The sequence below is a fragment of the Ochotona princeps genome, chromosome 3 (genome assembly GCF_030435755.1).
Source record: "Ochotona princeps isolate mOchPri1 chromosome 3, mOchPri1.hap1, whole genome shotgun sequence".
Classification (NCBI taxonomy): domain Eukaryota; kingdom Metazoa; phylum Chordata; class Mammalia; order Lagomorpha; family Ochotonidae; genus Ochotona; species Ochotona princeps.
The window spans coordinates 36,465,504-36,488,726 of record NC_080834.1 but is presented as its reverse complement, the minus strand read 5'-3'; the positions used below and the strand labels follow the sequence as shown (position 1 = coordinate 36,488,726).

The following is a 23,223-nucleotide window of genomic DNA, read 5'->3' as shown; positions in this document are numbered from 1 at the left end:
AATTAGCCTCTTCTTAAACCAAATCCTTCCATGAAAATAAACATTTAAATTACTGAATTATTATATACATTAGTTGCAAGTAGAGTGCAAATAAAGAAGTATAAGAAGAGATTTTCCATTTTCAATTATTGTTTAGAATGTTTAGAAAGATCTTCCCTCCTGTAACAACCACAAAAGTATGTGCAAAAGAAAATGTTCTTGCTCCATGAAACTGACCAAGAGCAGTGCATACAGAGCATCCTTGCTGAAGCCAATCGAAGAGAAATGAGCTTAAGAAAGTGGGAGGTCCGCCCAGCTTGCCTTGCTGAAAGCAAATGTCCAATCTGGGTATAAGCAGATCAGACCTGGAGAATTAGATGACCATACTTACTTGTCGCACATGTGAAAGAGAAGCCAGACTTCTAGCTTCACCCCAATTTTATGAGCCCTTGAGTTCTGACTTCCAGCAAGGGACCCATGACCAACACAGCTTACCACCTCAAAGTGCACTTTGCTCAGCCACAAGGCAGGAAACATGTCCCAACTCAAAATCCACCTCATGAGCATCACCTTGGCTTTCGTTCAGAGCCAGTATGACCTCTTTTTAATCCACATCTGACATCACTGCGATACTTTACTCTGGAGCCTGTAACTGACAACATATTAAATGTAATAGCAGTCAGAGCATTACAGCTCTTGAAATGAAAGGAGATTTGCTGTAATAGAAATTCAATTGCCATCCACTGCATCAGCTCTAAGTGGCAGGTAGGAACCCAGCTCACTCTGATCTTAAGTACGCCTTATCTTAACTCCCAGCACCCGCGACAAAAGCAGCTTCTTGATGTGTGTCTTCGCATAAAGACCAATAATACTAGTATCTTCCATTTATAGTGTTTTATAGTATACAAAGTGTTTTCATGTGCGTTATTTCATACAATCATAAAAAATGAATTCTTATAGGAAAGAATAACTTAAAGACATTTAACCAGTTGCAAATGGCTAATCAAATGTTAAGCTGAGGAGCAAATGGATGGGGAATGGCTCCTTGCACTAAATATAGGGCTCTCCCTGTCATCATGGAAAACTATATCCTTATAATTAGTTAATAAGATAGTGAATTATCAAATAAAACTTCTGTTCTTGCTTTACACAGAATCTGTGTAATAAGTAGATTCAATATGTGAGCTAACAAATGAATTCATTTGCGCAGTTGGTATTTGTTTGTTTGTTTTTAAATAAATATTTATTTGAAGGGCTGAGAAATGGTGAAAGGAGAGATATCTTCCAGCTGCTGGTTCATTCCCCAAATGGCTACAGTCGCTAGGGCTGGCCCCACTTGAAGCCAAGAAGTAGAAATTCCATTCAGATCCTACACAGGTGACAGGGACCCAAGTACTTGGACTATCTTCTGTTGTTTCCCAAGGCACATTAGCAGGAAGCTAGGTAGAAAACAGAGCAGCCAATACTTCAACTGTCACTCCAATACAGAATGCTAGCACAATCCACTGTGCCACAACATTGGTTGCAAGATATTTTAAAGGCTTTTATTTGAAAGGCAGAGTGCCAGATCTTCCATCTGGTGGTTCTCTGCCCAGTTACTTGCAACAGCAGGGACTGGGCAGGGAAGAAACCAGGAATCAGAAGTTCCCATCTGGTTCTCCCATGTGGGTGGCAGAACTCACGTACTCAGGTCATCTTCGATTGCCTCCCGGGAGCACTTTACAGGGAGCTGGACTGGAAGAGTAGCAGCCAGAACTTGAGCCAGCACTCCGATACGTGATGTGTATGTTCCAGCGTTGGTGCTTCATGCGTTGTATCGTGATGTTTGTTACCCACCATGTAAAGATTTTTAAGGAATTTTTGACAGAAACATTTAAGAATGACATCTGAATTCAAATCCAGAAAAATGTGCTACTAAGGAAAATAAAGTGAATTGATGATCTGAAAATGCCTATGACAAAGGGCGGAAATGACCTCCGGACGCCCGGGAGTGTCGGCTGATCTGTCCCAGCCTGCTCAGCCACACCCCCGGGGTGGCCCGGGGAATAGCCTGTCTTGCACACTGCATCTGGCTCAGTCTACAGCAAGAGTCCTTCGGCTCCATCACAGAGTGCTTTCCAGGGTGTTATGGTTGTCCTTAAAGCTCTTCAATTCGAGGAAGTGCTTGGCACGTTTGCTCTTCTGACTTGAGGGGAGGTACCTAACCTGGATGGTTGTTGGGGCGACTTCGGGGGACTGGGTGAGGTCCTTGGCTGCTGATTGGTGTTAGCTCTGAGAGCGTCCCATTCGTGCCTTCACCACTGTGGCCAGCTCACTCAGTGCCTCCTGATAGGGCAGGTACTCATACAGGCCAAAGACCCCTGTTCCATAGTGTGCCGTCTCGTAGCCGTCCAGCAGGGTATCGATCAGGGCTTTATGCACACTTGAAAGGAGTGCTGGTGTTTCGCAGATCAAGCAGGTAGGAGCGGAAATGCTTGCCCATTAAGGAACGGGATGCCGGCCTTCAGTGCGAAATGGGATCTCAGAGGCACGGATGGCGTGCAGAGCTTTCATTCCATACAGATAGTTGTAGCAACTCTGGCTCCCCTTGGTCTCCAGCTGTAGCAGTCTTGCATCATCATCTGCAAGGAGCTGGGGCTCATACTTGATATCCTGAACTCTGGACATTCGAATATCAATCTCCTCCTTCAAGTCCTGGGGTATTGTGTCCCACAGGGACGTGAGGTCCCCTTCTAGATTTCATTGCAAAGCGCATGATTTGCCTCTTCACAAAAATAAACAGCAGTATAAACACCAGGCTCCCGTAGGCCATCAGCAGCATGACATTCACCCCAGACAGCCAGTTAGTGCTGGACGCCATGGCCTCCCCTAGCCTGCGCAGAACCGCTCGGTTTCAACCCACCACTCTGAGTGGTCAGCCCAGGCAGCGCCGCAGCAAGCATGGCGCCAGGGTTTCCTGGAGCACCCTGGCCATTTCCTCACCCGGGAAGCCCAAGCCGGACCCTGCGCAGTTGGTATTAACAAATGATCTTCATTTGTGAGAAATTGAAAGTGCAAAATAACCCCTGTTCTAAAAATTCATACATGTACTAAATATGCGAAGACTCAAATCCTAAGCAATGTGCCAAGCACTGGTACTTAGTCAAGCTGGAAGGTTCCAGAAGGCTCCAAGAAGATGAGCAAAACTTCAGTAAGACAAAGAATCCAGGAAAATATTCCAGAAAAGAACAAAAAATGCATATGGGTAGAAAATGGACAAATTTATGATACAGTTGGAGTACAGCAGGTGGTCTGACAGAAAGACCCAAAATTCTTTGGATTTCTTCATTTTTTTGACCTGTATCCATCTCCCATAGTTATCTCATCCAGTCTTGTGGCTTTAAGTATTCAACTATATTTCTAATAGCGGTAAAATTACAACTCTTGCCACATACCTTCCTGGACTAACTGCCTAAGTCACATTACTATCCTGAACCTAAAAATTCCAGAACTGACCTTTAAAACCTTTTGTGCACAAACTTTCGGCTCAGTGAAGACTCGTTTGTAGGTTTTCTGCACTTTCTGACATTTGTGCTTTACACCAAATTGTGTAGCAATACCAGTAAATTCCACCTGTGAAAAACACTGTCATTGCCAATATGATTGCAAATAGGGTTCTTACTCATTCTGGAACCTTTAACTTCGATTCTCCTACCTCAGCTCGGATTGCCTTGCCTGCTGATGACACTACTGCCAAACACTGCGACTCGGTACGGTGATCACACTTGTTACACACTATGCTTTGGACTTTTTCCCTTGATAAACACAAGTCACATTTTATCCTCCCCGCAGATTTTCTTGAATACCAATTCTGAGGGCAACCCTTCCTGAACATCTTATTTAAAATGCCAGCTCTTCCACTCCTGTTACTCTCTCATTAACTTCTTACTATTTTCTTCAAAACCACTTCTACCAGTTGAAAAAAATCTTCTACTTCTATAAATCTCCCATGTTGACAAACTCCACTCTAATTTTTTACTTGAAACATAATTAGCAGTGAGTTGGTTTCCCCATCTTGTCTTTGAGTGAATGAGAAATGTAAATTTTCACAAGAGGGTTTGGCACAGTAGCCTAGTGGCTAAAAATCTGTTAAAAAAATTAATAATAAATAAGACAATTGCACATGTGATAGCACAGATAATAGAAGATGGCAACAGTAAGGTGAGGGCTTCTGAAACACTTCTGGGACATGTCAATAACCTGACTTTTGCTTTAACCTTGGCTTCTTGGAAAGTCCCAAAGGGGAGGTGACAGTGCTTATCAAAAGATGGTATCTCATTCCAGGATGAGAGCTTGCTTTTCTTTTACAGCCAAGGCAGTAAACTGATTGTCTTGTTTTCTATAAATGGAATTAGAAGGATCTGTTTGCCTGGTTCTGTTTGCTACTGGTGATCAGACAGTTTAAAGTGCAGGATGCCACTACAGTTGATTGGAGCATTTGTATTGTACACTGACGGCTGATGTGATGATTCACACCATGTGCCAGTGCTCTCTGGGTTTATTGGGTGATCATTGCTTAAGAACTCCTGCACACAGCTGCATGGGGACAGTCCACCAGTGGGCACCAATGGGCACAAGCCAGTGAGTATCTTTCGCACCTGGTGGAATGGGACAGTCCACCAGCAGGCACAAGTCAGTGAGTAAAGACACCTCAGCTTCTAAGAGTCGGCCTCTGACTCATTTCTGGAATAGATTTGGTCAACCCACAACACACATATCAGTATCCCTGAGAATATAATTTCATAAAACTTTATATCTTTGACAAGCCAATGTTTAAAAATATTTTACTACTAGTTTTAATAATCTGTGTTTACTCTAAAACTTATTATATATTGGTGAAACAGTCACTTTTTCATTCAGTTATTGTTTATAGTCATTTTCTATAATACCACTAAAGTAGAATTATGGTGGGGAATTTTATCCAAAAAGATGAAAACAATCTCAGCTCTTGTCTCATATGAAAGAATTTTCCTGCAGCCAATTTTAGTGAGTAAAGCAAGATTTATTAAAGATATTAAATATAGGAATCTCCTACCACAGCATGAAGAGAGGGTCTCCAGGACGAGAAACAAATTTAGAAAATGATGGAAGTGCTGTTTTTTTAAACACAGATTGGGTGATCAGAGCAGCGAACAATCAAGGATACTGGGACAAAACCCATCAGAAGATCACAGTTGTAATCCTGCCTAGCTTGTTCATGATCAGCATCGTCAGAGGATGTTACCAGCACCTTCTTCCTGTTCTCATGCTAAGCTGAAAACTCAGAAGGGTGGGAAGGCACTTTTGTCGTTCTGAAAATACTTTCTGGAAGAAGCAAGAACCTTGTATAAAATTGTATACTTTTTTGGTACAAAATCTAATTTTATTCACGACTTCATTGTAATTTTATGGCTTAGTTGTTTTTGCTTTCTTTTGCTTTTTCAATTTTGATTTTGAATTTTATGGTACAATTTCATAGGGTCTGGGATTTCCCTACCCCTCCTCAAGCTCCCACCCCCAGTCTGATTTTCCCCACATTATTACAATAGCATCGTCCTTCTGCCCCTTTTGTCATCCCAATAGAGACATGACCCTTACTACCTATCAGCCCATGCAACTGCCACACAATCTTGGTTGCTTTTGCTTGTTAGGCTTTTTATCTGGTGAAGAATTAACCCTTTTTTACTGTAATGTAATTTTAAAGTATGCTTTTCCAAAAACTAAATGAAGACAGGAAGAAGCAAAGGGGAGATGAGAGAGGGAGGGACTAAAGTAAGGGGGGAAGAAACAGTATGCTCTTGGAAGTTTATCTACAAGTCACATTTTGAAAAACTAATTAAGATGAAATTAAAAATTAAAAAGAATTGCATTTAAGAAAGCCATAAGATGAATTACATGGTGACTAACATCCGCAAAACTAAGTGTTCACTGGCAGACTATATTGGTGAAATCAAGATACTGTCTTACTAGTGACATACTGAGGACGCTACACTTTCATCAAGGAATTAAGCTTCTCTTGCTATCCTACGATATATCAGTAAAAGGCATTTCCACTTTAACTCAAAGATGTGGCCAATAGTGAAAAAAAAAAGCGTTTTCATTGACATGAGCCCATAAACATTAAACTTAAAACTTGTTTTCTTAATATTTGGGAAATGGACTTAAGACTCAAATCCTCATACTGACAATGTGTATGGGCTCATGTGCCTTGGTTGTTTTAGAATATGGATTTGTTATTATTTAAGTAGAGTGAGGATAGTGGCCAGGATATGTCTACCTCTATAAATACAGCTCTACAGATCTCATTGTACACCCATGTCACATAGGATGATACAGGGAAGGAACTACAAGGGTCAGCCAGGAGACAAAGGAAAAGGGAGAAACACAGGACAGAGTCTTGACTGTGGTTTCTGTTGGAAATGATGTGCACAGTATGGTAAGTGGATTTGAGATTGGGAAGTTCAGTGGCTGTGAATTGTAAGAGCTGTCTGTACCCTGGGGATAATTCCGAGATCAGGCGAGATTGGGCACGTTCAGGGTGATATGGCCGTAGACAGCATAATTCAACAGACAGCAATGTTTCAAAATATAAGAGCCGAAGAAGAAAAAGAAGAAGAAGGAGGGGGAGGAAGATGAGGAGCAGGAGGAAGAGTAAGAGGAGGAGGAGAAAAAAAACAGGTGATTGAAGCTGTGAATGGACTCTGAATTGAGTGATGTGTATTTGAAAGGTATGCTTAGAGGTAATTTGTTTAACTATTTCCAGGATAGCAAGCAGGGAGGACCAATCTCTCCCAGGTCAGTGAGACTCCAGATGTCCAATCACCAGAATACAGGTGATTATATAACACACTTGTGTATATTTATTGCTTGTTCACTCAAGTACGAAATTTTGGTTTGACCTTGAATGGTTGATATTACAGCAGCAACATTAACAACTTTCAAATACCTCAGATTTAATTGCATAGCTATCAAGCTCAGAATGCCCTTGAGGAAAAAATGCTCAGGAGATAGATACAATAGAAGAAACAGAGTCAAGAGTTTAGGGACTTTCAGCAGCTGAAAAAATGAGTAGATTAAAAGATCAGCAAGTGTTTAGATACTACATTCTTTCGGCATTACTTGTCAAGTACTAAACTAATGTTTTATTCAAGCATCATTTAGTATGTGATAAATTTTATCTATCTTTTAGGAACATCTTACATTTGAAGTTTCAAAATTCACTTTATGCCAAGTAGTGTGTCCTTGGGTAAAGAATAACGATTTAGTTAGTTCACTAATTTTCTGATTATGGATAGTAATTCTGCTACTCTGTGATTTGTAGTTATGTTCTGAACATAAAACCAAAGGGCAAAAACAAAACTCATAATGCACTTCATTACCAAATCACTCACTGACTTCACCATGCTTGTTCCATTGTCTTTCATGCAAGATTAAATAACCATTATGAAAAAAAATTTTGAATTTTTTTTTACTTTTAGTGGAAAGAAAGATTTACAGAGAAGCCTATCTTTCATCCACTGATTCATTCCCCAAGTGGCCACAGCAGCCAGACCTGAGCCAATCAGAAAGAATTTCATCCATATCTCCCACGCAGGTGCAGGGTCCCAAGGCTTTTAGCTATTCTCTGCTGCTTTCCCAGATCACTAGCAAGGAGTTGGATGGGAAGCAGAGTAAATGGGATGCAACGTGGCATCCAATGGGATCCCAGCAAGGTAAGGATTTTGCCACTGGGTCACTGTGCCAGGCCCTATAAATTTTTTTTTTAAATAAAAAGGATATTTATTTTGGAGCAGATGTGGTGGCATACAGGCTATCTTCTACACAGTGGCAATGGCATCCCGAATGGATGCCAGTTCATGTCCTAGCTATTCCTTCCACTTCCAGTCCGGCTTTCTGTTTATGTCTAGTGGAACAGCAGAGGAGGTCCAAGTCCTTGAAACCCCTTACCCACATGGGATACCTGGACGATGCTACTGGCTCCCAGCTTCAGATCAGCTCATCTCTAACCACTGCAGTCATTTGGCGAGTGAACCAACAAAAGATCTTGTCTCTATCTCTCCTTTTCTCTTTGTAAATTCTGACTTTCAAACAAAATGAATAAATCCTTTTTAAAAATAAAAATAAAATGATTGTTATTGTTTCTGAATTCCAAAGTGCCTGACATAGATAACATAGGATTTCATATTTACTTACATCATGAGTACCTTGACAACTACAAATGTAAATCAGTATAAAAACTGAAGAGAAGTTAAAGTTGTAATGTGTTCTGAAAGGAAATCTGTGTGCTATGATCAGGTCTTGGGCAATCTCCTGAGGTCTAATTAGAAAACTGAATATCAGACCCAAACCGGACCCGTAGAATCCAATCAGTTTTTTAACCAAAAACTCACACAATTTGAGTCCATATTAAAGTTTGAGTTAGCATACATCTTTAGAATAGTCAATTATTAATGAATTTCTCTCTGTTCAAATGCATATTAGTTTTAATAGCTCTGATCCAAAAATCAAGAATTTTCAGTCATCAGCAATAACAAAAAATGTATGTCTCTTATGGTCATGAATACTTCAGTGTACAGATTACATTTCAATACATAGAAACACAGGCAGTTCAATTTGCCTCCAGACTGCTTATCTATATTTGAAAGTGAATGTTCAGATGATAACTGCAAATCTGGACATTCTCATAGTACTGGAATCATCGTACAATCAGAAACAACTCAAAGTTAAGAAACATCACAATAAGGATGGAGTGGCCATTAGGCCATTCAGACTTCTGTATGTTAAGCCAAAAAAAAAAAAAAAAAAGAGAGAGAGAGAGAGAAGTGCTAGATTTGTTTTATGTGCACATGGGCAAAATATCTTCTTTCTTTTTAGACTTTACCTTAAATTGGGGTATTGGTTCGTTTAAGAAAGAATCTAACACTACAATACAGAACAGACTCTATCTTCCAGCCTGGATAAATTCCATCCTCTCATATACCGATAGGCTCTACTACAGCTGTGCTACAACACTAAATAGAATTACAAATCTAACATGATTCTCAGAATTCCTCTAAACCTGTTACACCTTTTCAGGACACTGTCACATACATTAGAGAACTGAAAGTTTGCTCAAGCGTATCTTTGTTTGCAACTGTTGATATATGCATGTGGTGTGTGTGTGTGTGTGTTTGTGTATATACATATATATATATATATATATATATATATATATATATATATATGATTCCCAACTTAATGACGAATGGAGGGCTAGTCTGTTTTATCTGATTTGGGCTCTTCAGTTAGTGTCTAAGTTAAAAGGTAATCATAGCATTTAGCAGTCACTGGGTAGTCTTTCAAACTTGGGTTAGCACTTGATTTAAGATGTTAACAACAAAGTGAATGACATATTTTATTATTTATGGTGGAAATATATTTGTCATCCCAGAAGCCAGAAATCGAAAATCAGAACATCAAATATACAAGTCCTGGTAAGGCACCTTTAGAAGGATGAACACCATGATATCTTTGTATCATCATAGAGTAGAAAGACCTCATGAAAAATCACTGGCTGCTTTTACAAAAAGAGATGATTTTATTCGTGCGAACTTAGCCCTCATGCTATTATCACACCCCAAAGGACTTATCATCTTTTATAGATATTTGAAAGGCAGAATTATAGAGAGAGGAAAGACATTGATCCACCATCTGCTGCTTAACTTTGCAAACGACCACAATGTTCAGGTCTTGGTACTCATACTGGACCAAGCCAACTTCAGGAAACTAGAACTCCATCGTGGTCTTCCATGTGGGTGCAGGGGCTCAAGCACTTGGGATGTCTTCCACTGGTTTCTCAGGCCAACGGGCCAGGAATTGGATCAGAGGTGCTCATACAGAATGCCAGCATCACAGGTGGCTTAAACAGCTGTACCAACACACCAGATCCAGTCCTCGCTTTCCAACATCATCACACTGGGGGTTAGGGTATCATTACATGACTGTGTAGGGACACAAATACTTGGGCCACAGCAAGTATAATTCCAGGAAACTAGAATCATAAAGGTTTCAGTAATTAGCAGAATTTTTTTCTAATTCTTATTTTCAATAAAACTGAGTGACAAATTAATCATGTTAAAAATTGATAAAGTGCTAATTTTGTTATATAGTCATTTATTTTTGGTTTATAACTCAGAGCTTAAATAGTCAAGTAGATCTGATGTTGCCAAACTTTTGGTTTTTTTCTACTTTGTGAGAAGTTCCTCCACATTTACCATGTAAAGAACCAAAAATAAATAAATAAATAAATAAATAAATAAATAACAAGGAGTAGAAAACACTGAAATTTATCTCATTCTATCACACAGTGAAGTTTTTCAAGAATCTGTGAAATAAATTTTAAAGAGAAAGTCTATTCATTATTGAAAGGTATATTTCTAATATATTTTAACATCTTGTAATATCGTATGAGCAATGATGCACTACTTCTGTATTTCATCAGATCTAAGCCTCCATAAAACACGCAGCACATCATCGTTCTATTAATGGTTGAGAAAAGTCAATGACATGCATCGACTGTCAAAAGTATACAGTTTCAAAATGTTAAAAGGTGAAGCCGTACTCATGTGAAAAATAAATGAATTATAGTAATAATTATAATAACTTTTATATTCTGAATTGTGTCTCCTTAAAATTCATATATTCAGGCTCTGATTATATTTGAATGAGGAGTCCATTATAAGCAGGTAGTTAAATGTAGTTGTAAGGAGCCGAGCGCTTCCACAGTTCAATAAGATTAATATTCTTAGGAGATACTGATGTGTCCCCTAATAAGAAGAGGAAGTTTTTTAGGCTTAATGGTTGCCAGGCAGGTTTTGGAGGCCTGGCCAAATATGTGTGAGTCTCTTACTTATGGGCCAACTGGAGCATCTGTGTAGGGTGGTGGAGGATACAATACAAGGAGAGCATGAATTTCCTTATGAAAAACACACTGCTTGGACTGGCAAGAGATCTGGGTAAGAGGCGAAAGAGACTGGGTGGTTCCCAAATCTGAAAGAAGATGCATAGTCATAACACTATGTCAACAGTGACTCCAGGCTATTCCCTGGTAGTCCTGGCAACCAGGTAGAGTGAAGAGTATCCAAAACATAGTGCCAACAGGGTCTGAGTTCTGGCCTGAAGAGCTTCCATCTTCAGGCCAGTTCTGATGACAGTGACCCAGCTTTTGGCCATGCCAATAGATTATTGCCTGTAGCCACATGTTGCGATAAAAGCTGCTGCCCATTGCCCTGGTTCTCCGCACCAATCATGTGTGCTGTTTGTGAATAAATTGGTCTTGTTGGACACTTTTGACAGCAGGCAACAATTCAAAGCAGCTATAAACCACATCTACCAACTATCCTGATGCTACTTCTGCCACAAGCTTGTTCTTCCTTCTTACTCCCATTGAAGAAGAACACGAAAACAGACATTAGAATGTCAACTTCTACTCCCCATGCTCAAGACAGGGCTCATGAGGACCATGCCCTTCTAGAGAAGATGGACTGCTGATCATCATATGCAGTGAAACTTCTGTCTAATCATTAATTTAATTTGAAAAGGGAAATATCTGTCCACTTACTGTACTTACAGTAAAATATATCTAGCTGCAAAAGAACACTGTAATTTCTCATCTGGCAATACGGCATTAAAAAGAAAGATTAGCCATTTATTTTTGAAAGTCATTGTTTTGAAAATGTGACAAATTTTCAGGGTGTAATCTACGGATGAGTCACACAGTAATGAGGGTCATTTTCTCATCTGAAAGAGAATGCAGTAGAAATTGTAGCATAATACCATGACCAATAAAATACTTACCATTAAAATGCATTCCATTAATAAAATATTCTGTAGAAGATAAATAGAAAGAAAAGCTGAAGTAGGAAAAAAATATGTGAAAATTTTCACTGCTGAACCTTTACTTAGGAATTTTTCAACGAAAAATAGTGTATAAAGACAGCTATTGCATGTAACTTTATGAGTAGATTGACAAGGTATTGTAACAATTTTATTTTAAAATGTCAGAAATTCTATTCTTTATGTATATTTAAATATCGATTATTTTAGATAGAATCTTAGAGAAATATGAGGTGCATAAATTTTCCTAAATTCTTTAATGATTTTGAGTAGATATTATTAGCATTTTCCTATTCTAATCCAAGTAGGCAAATTCCTTATATTTTCATAGGTCCAGTTGATAAATTCTCAGAGAAAGACACAGAAACACAAAAAAATGTGAAGCAGTCAGAAGAGGCAATGTCTCCATCAATCTTAATGTATAAATTATCAGTTAGTAATATGTCCTTGACTATGCCAAGTGGAGGCTTAATATCAGCAAACAGGAAGTTTGTCTTGGAAGGAGCCACCGTGATAGTGGCTTGCTAGGAGAACGTTTGAGGAAGTACCAATAAAATATGTGAAATAAAACATTTAAAAAGCTATTATGATGGGTTTGGGATAGAAAAAAAACTAGGATCTAAAATCTCCAATAAATTTGAAAAGTTAGAAATATCACCAATGATCTGACAGAAAAGAGAATTACAGAAATGTTTCAAGTTGATGCAATTGCTGTCAGCAGAGAGAGTAGGAAGCCACTACTGGGACTCTGAACGCCCAGAGAGCAATCTGAAAGAGAGGTGATGCATTTTTACTAAAGAGGAAATTGAGTTTCAACGTGGCCTGAAATAAGTTATATGCATGCAATTGTTGTAACTCCTGATGTATTTACTGTCCAAATTATCAATGGTATTGAATAAGGTTCAACTTTTCATTTCTCAACAACTTGATAACCTCCTTGTCATTCATTACAATCAAGTCAGCAGTTACTGAATAACATAGGCAGCATTTTATTTGTTTGTCCCAGAATGCCTTACAAGTAACTGCTGCTTGGTTTAAGCATCATACATTTTATTCGGTGATTAATTGCTCATACCCCATATCAACACTATGACAAGCCATATATAGTAATACAAAGATTCTGGGTATTATGTTTTTCTCATGAAAATTAAGAATACACAGGAATATCATACATTTTAGAAATAATATTATTGCCATCCTCTGAAAAATTAACAGGACTGATAGATGAAATGCTACATAACAGATATATTTTCTGAATGCACATAGTTCTTCCATTAGTCTATTATGCAACGTGTGAATGTTCAAAAATAAGTTAGAAAATATAATTTGAAAGCATCAGTCATCTAGATGATACCCATAGCTCACTGGGTGCTGTGTCTTATGAGGAACAGTTACAAAATAAGAAGCTAGGGCCCGGCGGCGTGGCCTAGTGGCTAAAGTCCTCGCCTTGAAAGCCCTGGGATCCCAATTGGGCGCTGGTTCTAATCCCGGCTGCTCCACTTCCCATCCAGCTCCTTGCTTGTGGCCTGGGAAAGCATTCGAGGACGGCCCAATGCTTTGGGACCCTGCACCCACGTGGGAGACCTGGAAGAGGCTCGTGGTTCCCGGCATCGGATCGGCGTGCACCGGCCCATTGTGGCTCACTTGGGGAGTGAATCATCGGACGGAAGATCTTCCTCTCTGTCTCTCCTCCTCTGTGTATATCTGACTTTCCAATAAAAATAAATAAATCTTTAAAAAAAATAAGAAGCTATTATGGGTTTAATCTTTTACTTTTGAAATAAATGACTATTAATAACATTTTATTAAAATAATGAAATTGCTCAGTCCTCTAGAGGATTTCCTAAGTAATATTTACGCTTTGGGTCCAAAGTGAATGTGGAAGGAAGGAATGTTTACATGATCAGTACACAGAAATATTCCATTTTATATATTTTTGGGATCAAATGTGTTGAAACACTTCAATGTTTCAACAGCGATCAAATAAATGAGATTTTAAAGGATTCTTGTTACTAACAGAAAGTATAAGATCTAGACAGTGACGTAAGAAGTTTTTCAGAATAAATAAATAAATCCCCATGTAATAAGTTCTGAAAATTCAAAACCATAAAGAAGTTGAATAAAGGTCATATTCAGGAAAGAAAAACTGATTTGGCATCTAGCACTCTGATACAAACCCAGGAGCAAAACCTGGAAAATGAGAAATTATATAACAACAACAACAACAACAACAAAAAGACTGAACAATTGAAAAAGCACAATCAGTGATGATGAGGCAAAGAGATGAGTACTTGTTTTAAATGTCAGCTTAGAAAAATAACTCCCGACTCAGGCTAAAATAACTGTAATCTACATCACCCAAAGACAACAGTACATTAGATGAAAAATGGACCCTTCAGAGGATAATATGTGTGGAACACAAAAAATTCATTTTGATCAATCAATGAAATAAAGTCAACTTAATTCTTACAATTGAATTTTCAAGCACCACCAAGAATAGAGAAATTAGTTACTAAAACATGTTACAAAAACTCAAGCTGAGCTGTAAGCTAAGCGAACAGATAAGAAAGTTATTCACGTGATCAAAGGGTAGACATCCCCGGACTGAAAAGTAGCACAGTCCAGATGACCAGCATCTTCATGGCACAAAGTGAAGACACATCCACAGCTCTATCCACGTGTTCAGAAACATCAGCTTCCATAACTATACTCAGAGCCAAAGCCAAGGCAGTAAGTCTCCACATTTAGGATACTCAGAGCCACAAATCCAAAAGAGTGTTTATGCTACTGGCCAGAATAACAACTATGTCCAGCCCATACTCATAGGAGGAAGTAGACATCGGACACCACAGGACCATTTTTCAGTCTACCTATGTGTGACATCTTACCATGTAAATGCTCTTCCTCGGTCTTCCATTGTGTTCAAACACACTTCACTAATCTATTGCCCTCTTTTATTTTAAAGATTCATTTTATTTTTATTGGAAAGTCAGAAATGGAGAGAGAAAAGACAGATAGAAAGATCCTTTGTCACTGATTCTCTCCCCAAGCAGCCAACAGCCGGAGCTGTACCAATCTGAAGCCAGGAGCCTGGAGTCTCTTATGGGTCTCCCACATGGGTGCAGGGTCCCAAGGCTTTGGACCATCCTCGCCTGCTTCCCTTGGCCACAAGCAGGGAGCTGGATGGGAAGCAGGGCTATGGGCATTAGAATCAGGACCCATATGGAATCCCGGCATGTGCAAGGTGAGGGCTTTAGCCGCTAGGCTACCACTCTGGGCCCTGCCCTCTTACATGATGAGTTATTTTGTCTTCCAAATTATCAATGTCATTTGGTACTGTTCAACTAACACCACAGATCTATTTATGAGATAACTATTTCTCTTAGAGGAGCATCCAGAAAACACAGTGTTTCTTGCTTCTTCAAGGTGTGTATCTTTTAATGAATGCTTCTGCTCAATTGCATTAAATAAATTGAAGAAAATCCCAAGTGTGTATCCATTTGGACTCATTTGGAGATGTTTTAGTTTGAACTGTAAGTACATCATAGCAAATGGTGTAGACTTTGAAACCTACAGAACTTTAAATAGAGAACCACAAAGTACTGGTACAACAATAAAGACCTCTAAAGTTCCCCTACAAACATAAGGTAATTTTTCAATAAGTAAGTAACTAGGAGAAAATATAAAAATAAGAAATACAATAAAGGAGAAATCTATTCTATGTTAAAGGCAAAATTAGAGCCTACAGTAACTATTTAATAATAATATAATACGAACAGGTGCATCAGGTTAATGGCTGTCAAAATGAGGGCTATTCCAATGTTAAGTCTTGCTAAAATTAGATGAGCAAGTAGAAACAGAATTTGTAGGATGAAAAGAAATAACATTGACAAATGTCTGAATACAACCTTTACCTTCAGCCTTTGTTTCTTCCTCTTCTGAGCATTCCTGCTTCTTTGGACCCATCAGTGAGAAGTGCTTCCTGCTCCTCACCTTTCAGGGATCAGTACTTAACCTGGATGTCTTGCTGACCTGAGGCTTGACCTTACCATTTAACCATCAGACAACAGAATGTTGAGTTCAACCAACCAGCCAATTTAGAGGAAAGGTCACCTCCATTTTATTACACCTTGTTGGAAATTGCACTGCTTCATTTATTTTTCTGTTGGTTGAGTCATAATATGGGTCGTAAGGTACGTTAAGAATCTTCTAAGAGAAAAAGATATTGTAAAATATATTAATATTAGAATATAGGGTACTAAAAACCATGAGAAACAGGCAGTCTTTTAGTGGATCACTTAGGAAACCAGTTAGGACACCAATAGCATACGCAGGAACACCTGGCTCAGATGCCCACCTCTGGATCTTAGCTCCAGCTTCTTCATTGTGCACCCTGGGAGGTAGTGGTGATAGTTCAAGTGATTGGGCCTTTGCTTCTACTGCAGCAAGTTTGGGTTGAGTTCATGGTTTTGGACACAGGCCATTATCAAGCATATGAAGCAGAAAATGGGAGTTTCTCTCTCTCTCTCTCTCTCTCTCTCTGTCTGTCTCTCTGTCTCTCTGTCTCTCTCTCTCTCTCTCTCTCTCTCTATATATATATATATATATATATATATGTCAATCTTTTTCTCTCACCCTGTTTTGAATTAATGAATAAGTGCATGAATAAAATTTAAAAGGTAAGGCAAATATATTCATCATTGTGATGCTCTTAAAGAAAAAAAAACTTGGATGTGTATTGAAGATGATTTACCTACTGCTGAAACTTATCTTAAAAATTATTTCCAAGCCAGAATCTGTATAAAAAGAACTCTAAAAGTTTGCATTCATGACGGGGTAGAGTTATAGAGAATAGACTTCAAGACTGAAAATAGAATCATATGACCCATCTCAAGAGTATAAAAGAAGGCCAGAAGAAAATGAAGTAAGATTTCCTAGAGATAAAATCATTTCTAATCGAAAAATATCCACAAACTGTAACTATCATGATAAAGTAAAAATATTTCTAATGTGAAGGATTTCAACAAGTTTACCTAAAGCTCTACTAGCTCCATTAACTACCATAGAATGTGCCTTGGCGTCTTAATGCAAGCTGACCAAAACAGGAATTCAGGCAAGCAACGCAGTTGACGAGCAAGGTGACAGGAAACTGGGCTGTAAAATTAGTTTAGAGGGCAGTAGTTCAGATTAGACCAGGGAGAGGAATAGGGAACCCCAAGGGGAGTGATGGAACCAGTGGACTGCATGACAAGTTCAACCAGATAGTGAGGACTATCACAGTTCTTTCAATGAATTTGGAGTAGACTCTGCTACGTGAGATTTAGTAGTTATTAATTCTTAGAAAGGAAATGCAATTTTAATACTCTGGGGATTTAACTTAATTGCTGTTTAGTCATGCTAGTGTAAAATACTACTGTGCTATGTCCATGTAGGAAGAGTTATAGAAAAAATTCGTGTGTGATTTTGGTGAAGAATACATAAAAGAAATAAATCTTCCATCACATAATAGAAAGTCAATGAATCATGTGTAAAATTTAGAAAACAAAAATTTAGGATGAAATTATTAAAAAGTTGATTAAGTATTTTTAAAAAAGTGTTCTAACTGCTTGAAGATAATTGCCAACAAAGAGAGGAAATTGAGAGGAGGCTCTTTCTTGTTCTGCTTTTCACTTTTGCATTGCGCATTTAAGCCTTTGACCAGTTTTAAAGCTAGTAATTATAACAGTGCTCCAAGTATCCATCCGTGCTATTCAAGCAGTCATTTGAGAAGGGGTCTCAAGTTACCTCCAATCTCATGTAAAAGGAGATAGGAAGAAGTAAGGAGTTCATTTGAATTGCAATGATCTGACATTGGAGAACAGCATGTACTCTGGAAAATATAAATATTTCTGATCTTTAATTTATTGTCTGGACTCTAATTAGATTCTAAAAAGATAACAAAATATAGAAATAACTATTACATGGAAATGTTAAACACACATCATACCAAAAATTGTTAAATCCATATAAACTCATTAACTATTCTTAGTGCTTTCTTTCACTATTTCTGATATCTTCAAAGACAAATTTTTTGACTACTTTATTTTTAATCTTATGGTACAATTCAATATGCTCTGGGATTTACTCTACTCCCTCCCCAAATTCCCTCTCCCAACTGGTTCCCCCATATTATTACAATAGTATAGTTCTTCATCAGCAGTCATAAGTGCAGCATTTTGTTATTCAAATGTGTTCTGACATTGCTGGCGCAGACAATGACTGACAGTCCGGCATGCTATTGTCAAAATATATCCAACAGTTTCCTTGGGAGTCCATCTTTGATTTGGAAGTGGAGATGCACACTGCACTGTATCTTCACATCTGGATATGGTCATCTCTATTATGCAGTCACTACATGTTCCCTTAGATGAGAAGCTGTGAAACAAGGTCAACAACAGGTATGCAGTTAAAGCAAAAAGTATACAGCAACCTGGACTTGAGTAACATACTACAGAATAACCAATGCGTCCATGAAGAAATGAAAAAGAAAAACACAAAAGTTTCTCAGAGAAAATTATGCTACTGGGTTATCTATGAATCAGCAAATAATTTAATAAGGAAAAAGAAGCTATTTTGAAGAAATAAAGATAAAAACAGTTTTGAAACCCACAGGTTGCAGCAAAAACAGTATGGAAAGGGTTATTGATTTTATAATTTGCATGAAGGTAGCCTTATATCAGAGAGAATATATGGTATTTGTCCTTTTAGGATTGATTTATTTCACTGAGCATTATGCTCTCTATTTGAGGTTGCAAATAGTATAATTTCATTCTTTTTAATGGATAGGTAGTATTCCATGGAGTAGATGTACCACAGTTTCTTTGACCACTCCTCTTTGGATGGGCATCTGGATTGTTTCCATGTCTTTGTTATTGTAGATTGTGCTGCATAAATATAGGATTACAGATACCTTTCACATACGCAGTTTTCATTTCCTTTGGATATATTCCTAGGAGCAGGATAGCTGGGTCATATGGCAGCTTTATTTTGAGTTCTCTAGGCACTCTCCATATTGATTTCCATACTGGTTGTATTAACCTACACTCTCACCAGCAGTGAAGGAAGGTACCTTTCTCCCCACACCCATGCCTCAGCTGTTGTTCCTTGAGTCTGAATGTAGGGCAACCTCTGGAGTTATGTGGTACCTCAATGTGGTTTTCATTTGTATCTCCCTGACTGCTGGGGAGTCTGAGCATCTTTTCATACCTTTGTCAGCCACTTCAATCCATTCTTTTGAAAAATGCCTGATCATTTCCTTCACCCATTTCTTCACAGGTTTGTGTTTTGTTTGTTTGTTTGTTTACTGCGCCTGGGTTTCTGAAGCTGTTTGTAAGTCCTGGATATTAGTCCCCTATCACTTGTGTAGTGTGCAACAATTTTCTTCCATTCTATTGGTTGCTTCTTCGATTTGTTAATTATTTTTTTGCTGTACAGGAGCTTTTTATTTTGATGTAGTCCCATTTGTTTATTTTGGCTTTGACTGCCTGTGCTTTTGGTGTCTTTTTCACGAAGTCTTGTCCCATTCCTATAAATTGAGGAGTGCTTCCTATGGTTTCTTTATAGATCTGTCCACTTTAATAATACGAAAGCTGCCGTATTCCCTACTTCACATTTCTGCTCTTTCAGTAAGTAATGAATTTGTAAGTTCATCTATACACCATGTTCTGGAAAGAATTCTGTCTTTAGTTCCCTCCTAGAGCAAAGAAGATTACCAAGCACAGAATGGAAAAACACAAAGAAACTTCTTTCCCGTGATTGTATAAAACAGAATTATTTAATAGCATCTTAGTAAAAAATAAAACGATGGTATTGGCGAATGTTAGCCACATGTTAGAGTATTGAGTGTAGCTACAATAGGATATCGTAAGAGAGTTTTTTGGGGAAAAAAAATTATACTGCATATAATTGTTATAGTTGCTTCACAGGCACATTATGTTTTTAAAATATGCTAAATTTTGTAATTTTACTGTATGTTGACTTTCAATATTTTAAATATTTATTTACTTATCTTTTTGAATGACACAATTACAGTTAGAGAACTTCCATCTGTTGGTTCACACCCCAAAGAGCTACAAAGGCTGGAGCTCAGCTCGTCCTAAGCCAAGAGCAAAGTGTTCAAGTACTTCTTTGGGATTCCCCACATGGATACAGGAATCTAAGCATTTGCATCATTCTCTGCTGCTTTCCCAGCAGAGCGCTGAATCAGGAGTGCAGTGGCTGGACCTTGTATCAAGGCCCATATAAGATGTCAGGACTGCAGGTCCTAACTTTACCCACTAGGCCAGTGCCAGTCGTTATTCAGAATTTCTGATTCAGCTGGACAGAGAATGTTCCTAAAAATACAAAATGTCCCATTCATTCTAATGGTCCAGATTATGCACTTACATAAAGTTGTGTTTTCTGAGAGCTCTAGATATTTTTTGGAATTTTTTAATTTATATAAGGCGAATAAATTTTATTTATCTTACAATACAGATTGAAGAGCATATAATACTTCTTGCCCTAGTCACCCTCCTGTATGCATTCCTCACCCCCTGTCCATCAATCTTTGTTTTGCTTTGCTTGTTCAGTTTTTATAATCGCAAACCTTCTATTTGCTTCGTGACCACAGGCTTAACACTACATTAAGTAGAAAAGTCAACAAATTAATGTGTAAAACAAATTGCTGTTTTTCAAGAGTACAAAGGCTGTAAATAACATATTTACATATATACTACATATTACATGTATTATTACATGTTTTTGCCCTCTGTATATTAGTTGCCAGAGATCAGGCAAAACATCGTTGTCTATTGTAGACTGGCTTAATTCAATAGCCATAGTGGCTTCCATTTGCATCTGTTTTCTTGCAAAAGGCAAGATCTCATTCTCTCTTTTATGGCTAATATTCCATAGGGAATGTTACACTGCTTTTTTCATACAGTTATCAGCTAGTGGAAATCTGAGTTGACTCCATGTCCTAGCTATTGTTTCTGTTTGTTTTTAGACATTCGTGAGACCACTTGTTGGTTTTTCTCCTCTGATGGCTTTTCTCTTTAAAATATACCTCTATATCTTAGTGAAGTGTCTTCTCCTTCAGTAGATATTCAGAGGCATGTCCTAGGTTTAGCCGGGGAGCTCTCATCAGTGCTCCCAGAGTGATGGAGGAATCCCTCATGAAACCCACATTGGGCGTGGTTGCAGGGATTCATCTCATCTGAGAGTGTAATCACTGCCTCACTTTCTCTCTGCCAAGGTGATCAATGCTTATGGAGTGCCCACAGTCGGAACACAGTCCACTCCGAGATTTGCAAGAACCACCTAAAAGATCTGGGCTGCTTTCAGCTTGAGCACAGAACCCTCTGCAATGCCATATGCCATCCCTCAGGGAACTCTGAGCCTCTGGAGCCAGATAAAGACACAACAATCGGCCAGAGACCCAACCGCAACCCTTGCCTTATCATGCAGTAACAGATTTCCAACTGCCTTAGCATGCAGGGCTCACGCGGGTACAGGGAGCCGAAGGTAGCTCTTTCCACAAAACCGAGGCATTCTGAGCCAGGTGCCTGTTGGTGTTTCACCTTAAGAGGGCGCTTCCTGCCTGCCCTTCTCCTGGGGCCCCTCTAACATGATGTGATGGCGTCTTGCCACCTGCAGCTGGCAGCAATGTCTGTCTTTACTGCTTGTGCTACACAGACTCATCCTTGCCTTTTTTCTGATTTTCGGTGGAAATTTCTTTCAGTCAGGTACTAGAAAGGTGGTATTACTTCTTTCTTTTCCTATCTTGGGGTGGCTAAGGTTGGTGTGGCTACAGCCTACTCAAGCCATCATGGATCCCCTGAGAGCTTTAGATTTATACTACATAATTTACTACCTGAACAAATTCCTTGTACTAGATTTTGCTTTGATTTTATTTCCATGTGTTTGTATTATAAGCACCAATAGACAAAAATAACCCCTTCTGTGTTAATTTAGTTAATAGTGGTATTTTATGGTATTTAGGCAAAGTGGTATTTAATGATAATAATGATAATTTTAATTTTTAAAATTTTCTATTTATACAAAGGTAACAAGATTCGTGCATTCATAGTAGAGTTTTAAGAACATAATAATGCTTATCACCCTACTCCCCCTCCTTCTTTTCCTATTTTTCTTTAATTTTTATGATAACGTATATTAATTTCTTTTATAATCAAAAGCTTAATCACATACTAAAGAGAAAAAATATATATACACACATACACACATATTAAGGACTGTAGATGAGTATATAAATAACACATAATAAAGTCTTAAAATGCCAATATTATTCATATACACTACTTTTCTGGCACTCTATATATTAGCTGCAACAAATCTTATAATCAAAGGTAAACATAATCTTGTCTTTTAGGGAGTGACTTATATCAGCAAACAAACTAGACTCTGGTTGCAAATACTTTGTTGTGAAAAACATAATTTTACTCCTTTTTTATAATAAAGCAGTAGTCCATCACATATGTACATATATATACTGAAGTTTTCTTTTTTGAAGGAAATATTTTTGCTTTTTATTTATTTTATTTGAAAGCAGAGCTCTTCCGTCCACTGGTTCATTCCCGAGACCACAAAGGCTGGAGCTAAGCCAACCTGAAGCCAGGAGGCTTCTTTTGCTCCATTCCCTGACTATCAGCAGGGAGGTGGATCATAAGTGGAGTCGCCACAACTTGAACCAGTATTCATATGGGATGTTGGAATTGCAGGTGGAAGCTTAGCTTGTTATGCCGCAGTACCAGCCCCAATATACACCATTTGTTCGATTCAGTCTTCAGTTGGTGGACATCTTGATAGATTCTATATCTTCACTATTTGAATTGGGCTACTCTAAATACGGGGGCACAGATAACTCCTGTGCTGATTTCATTTACTTTGGATAAATTCTAAGAAACGGAGTGGCTGGGTAATATGGTAGATCTGTTTTAGATTTCTAAGGAATTTTCAGACTATCTTCCATACGGCTGTACTAGTTTATATTCTTACCAACAATGGGCTAGGGTGCTGTTTCCTTCCTTTTCTTTCCCCACATCCTTGCTGGGTTTTGTTATGTCTTGATTTGGGGACGTGAGCCATTCTAACATCAGTAAACTGGAGCTTCATTGTTTTTATTCTCTGCATTTCCTTGATGGCTAGTGATCCTGCACATCTTTTCGTGTGTCTGGTGACCATTTGTATTTCATCCCTCAGCCCATTTCTTCACCAAATGTTGTTGGTTTTTGTTGAGTTTCTTGAGCTCCTCCTTGTCCTGGATGTTAATCCTCCATCAAATGCATAGTTTACAAATGTTTCACTCACTCT

The 23,223-nt window shown here is 38.3% G+C and overlaps 1 pseudogene; it reads right to left on the bottom strand.

The window, feature by feature from the left end:
• Nucleotides 1-1,511: 1,511 nt before the first annotated feature.
• LOC101535851 (protein C1orf43 homolog) lies at nt 1,512-2,955 on the bottom strand (annotated as a pseudogene).
• Nucleotides 2,956-23,223: the final 20,268 nt, after the last annotated feature.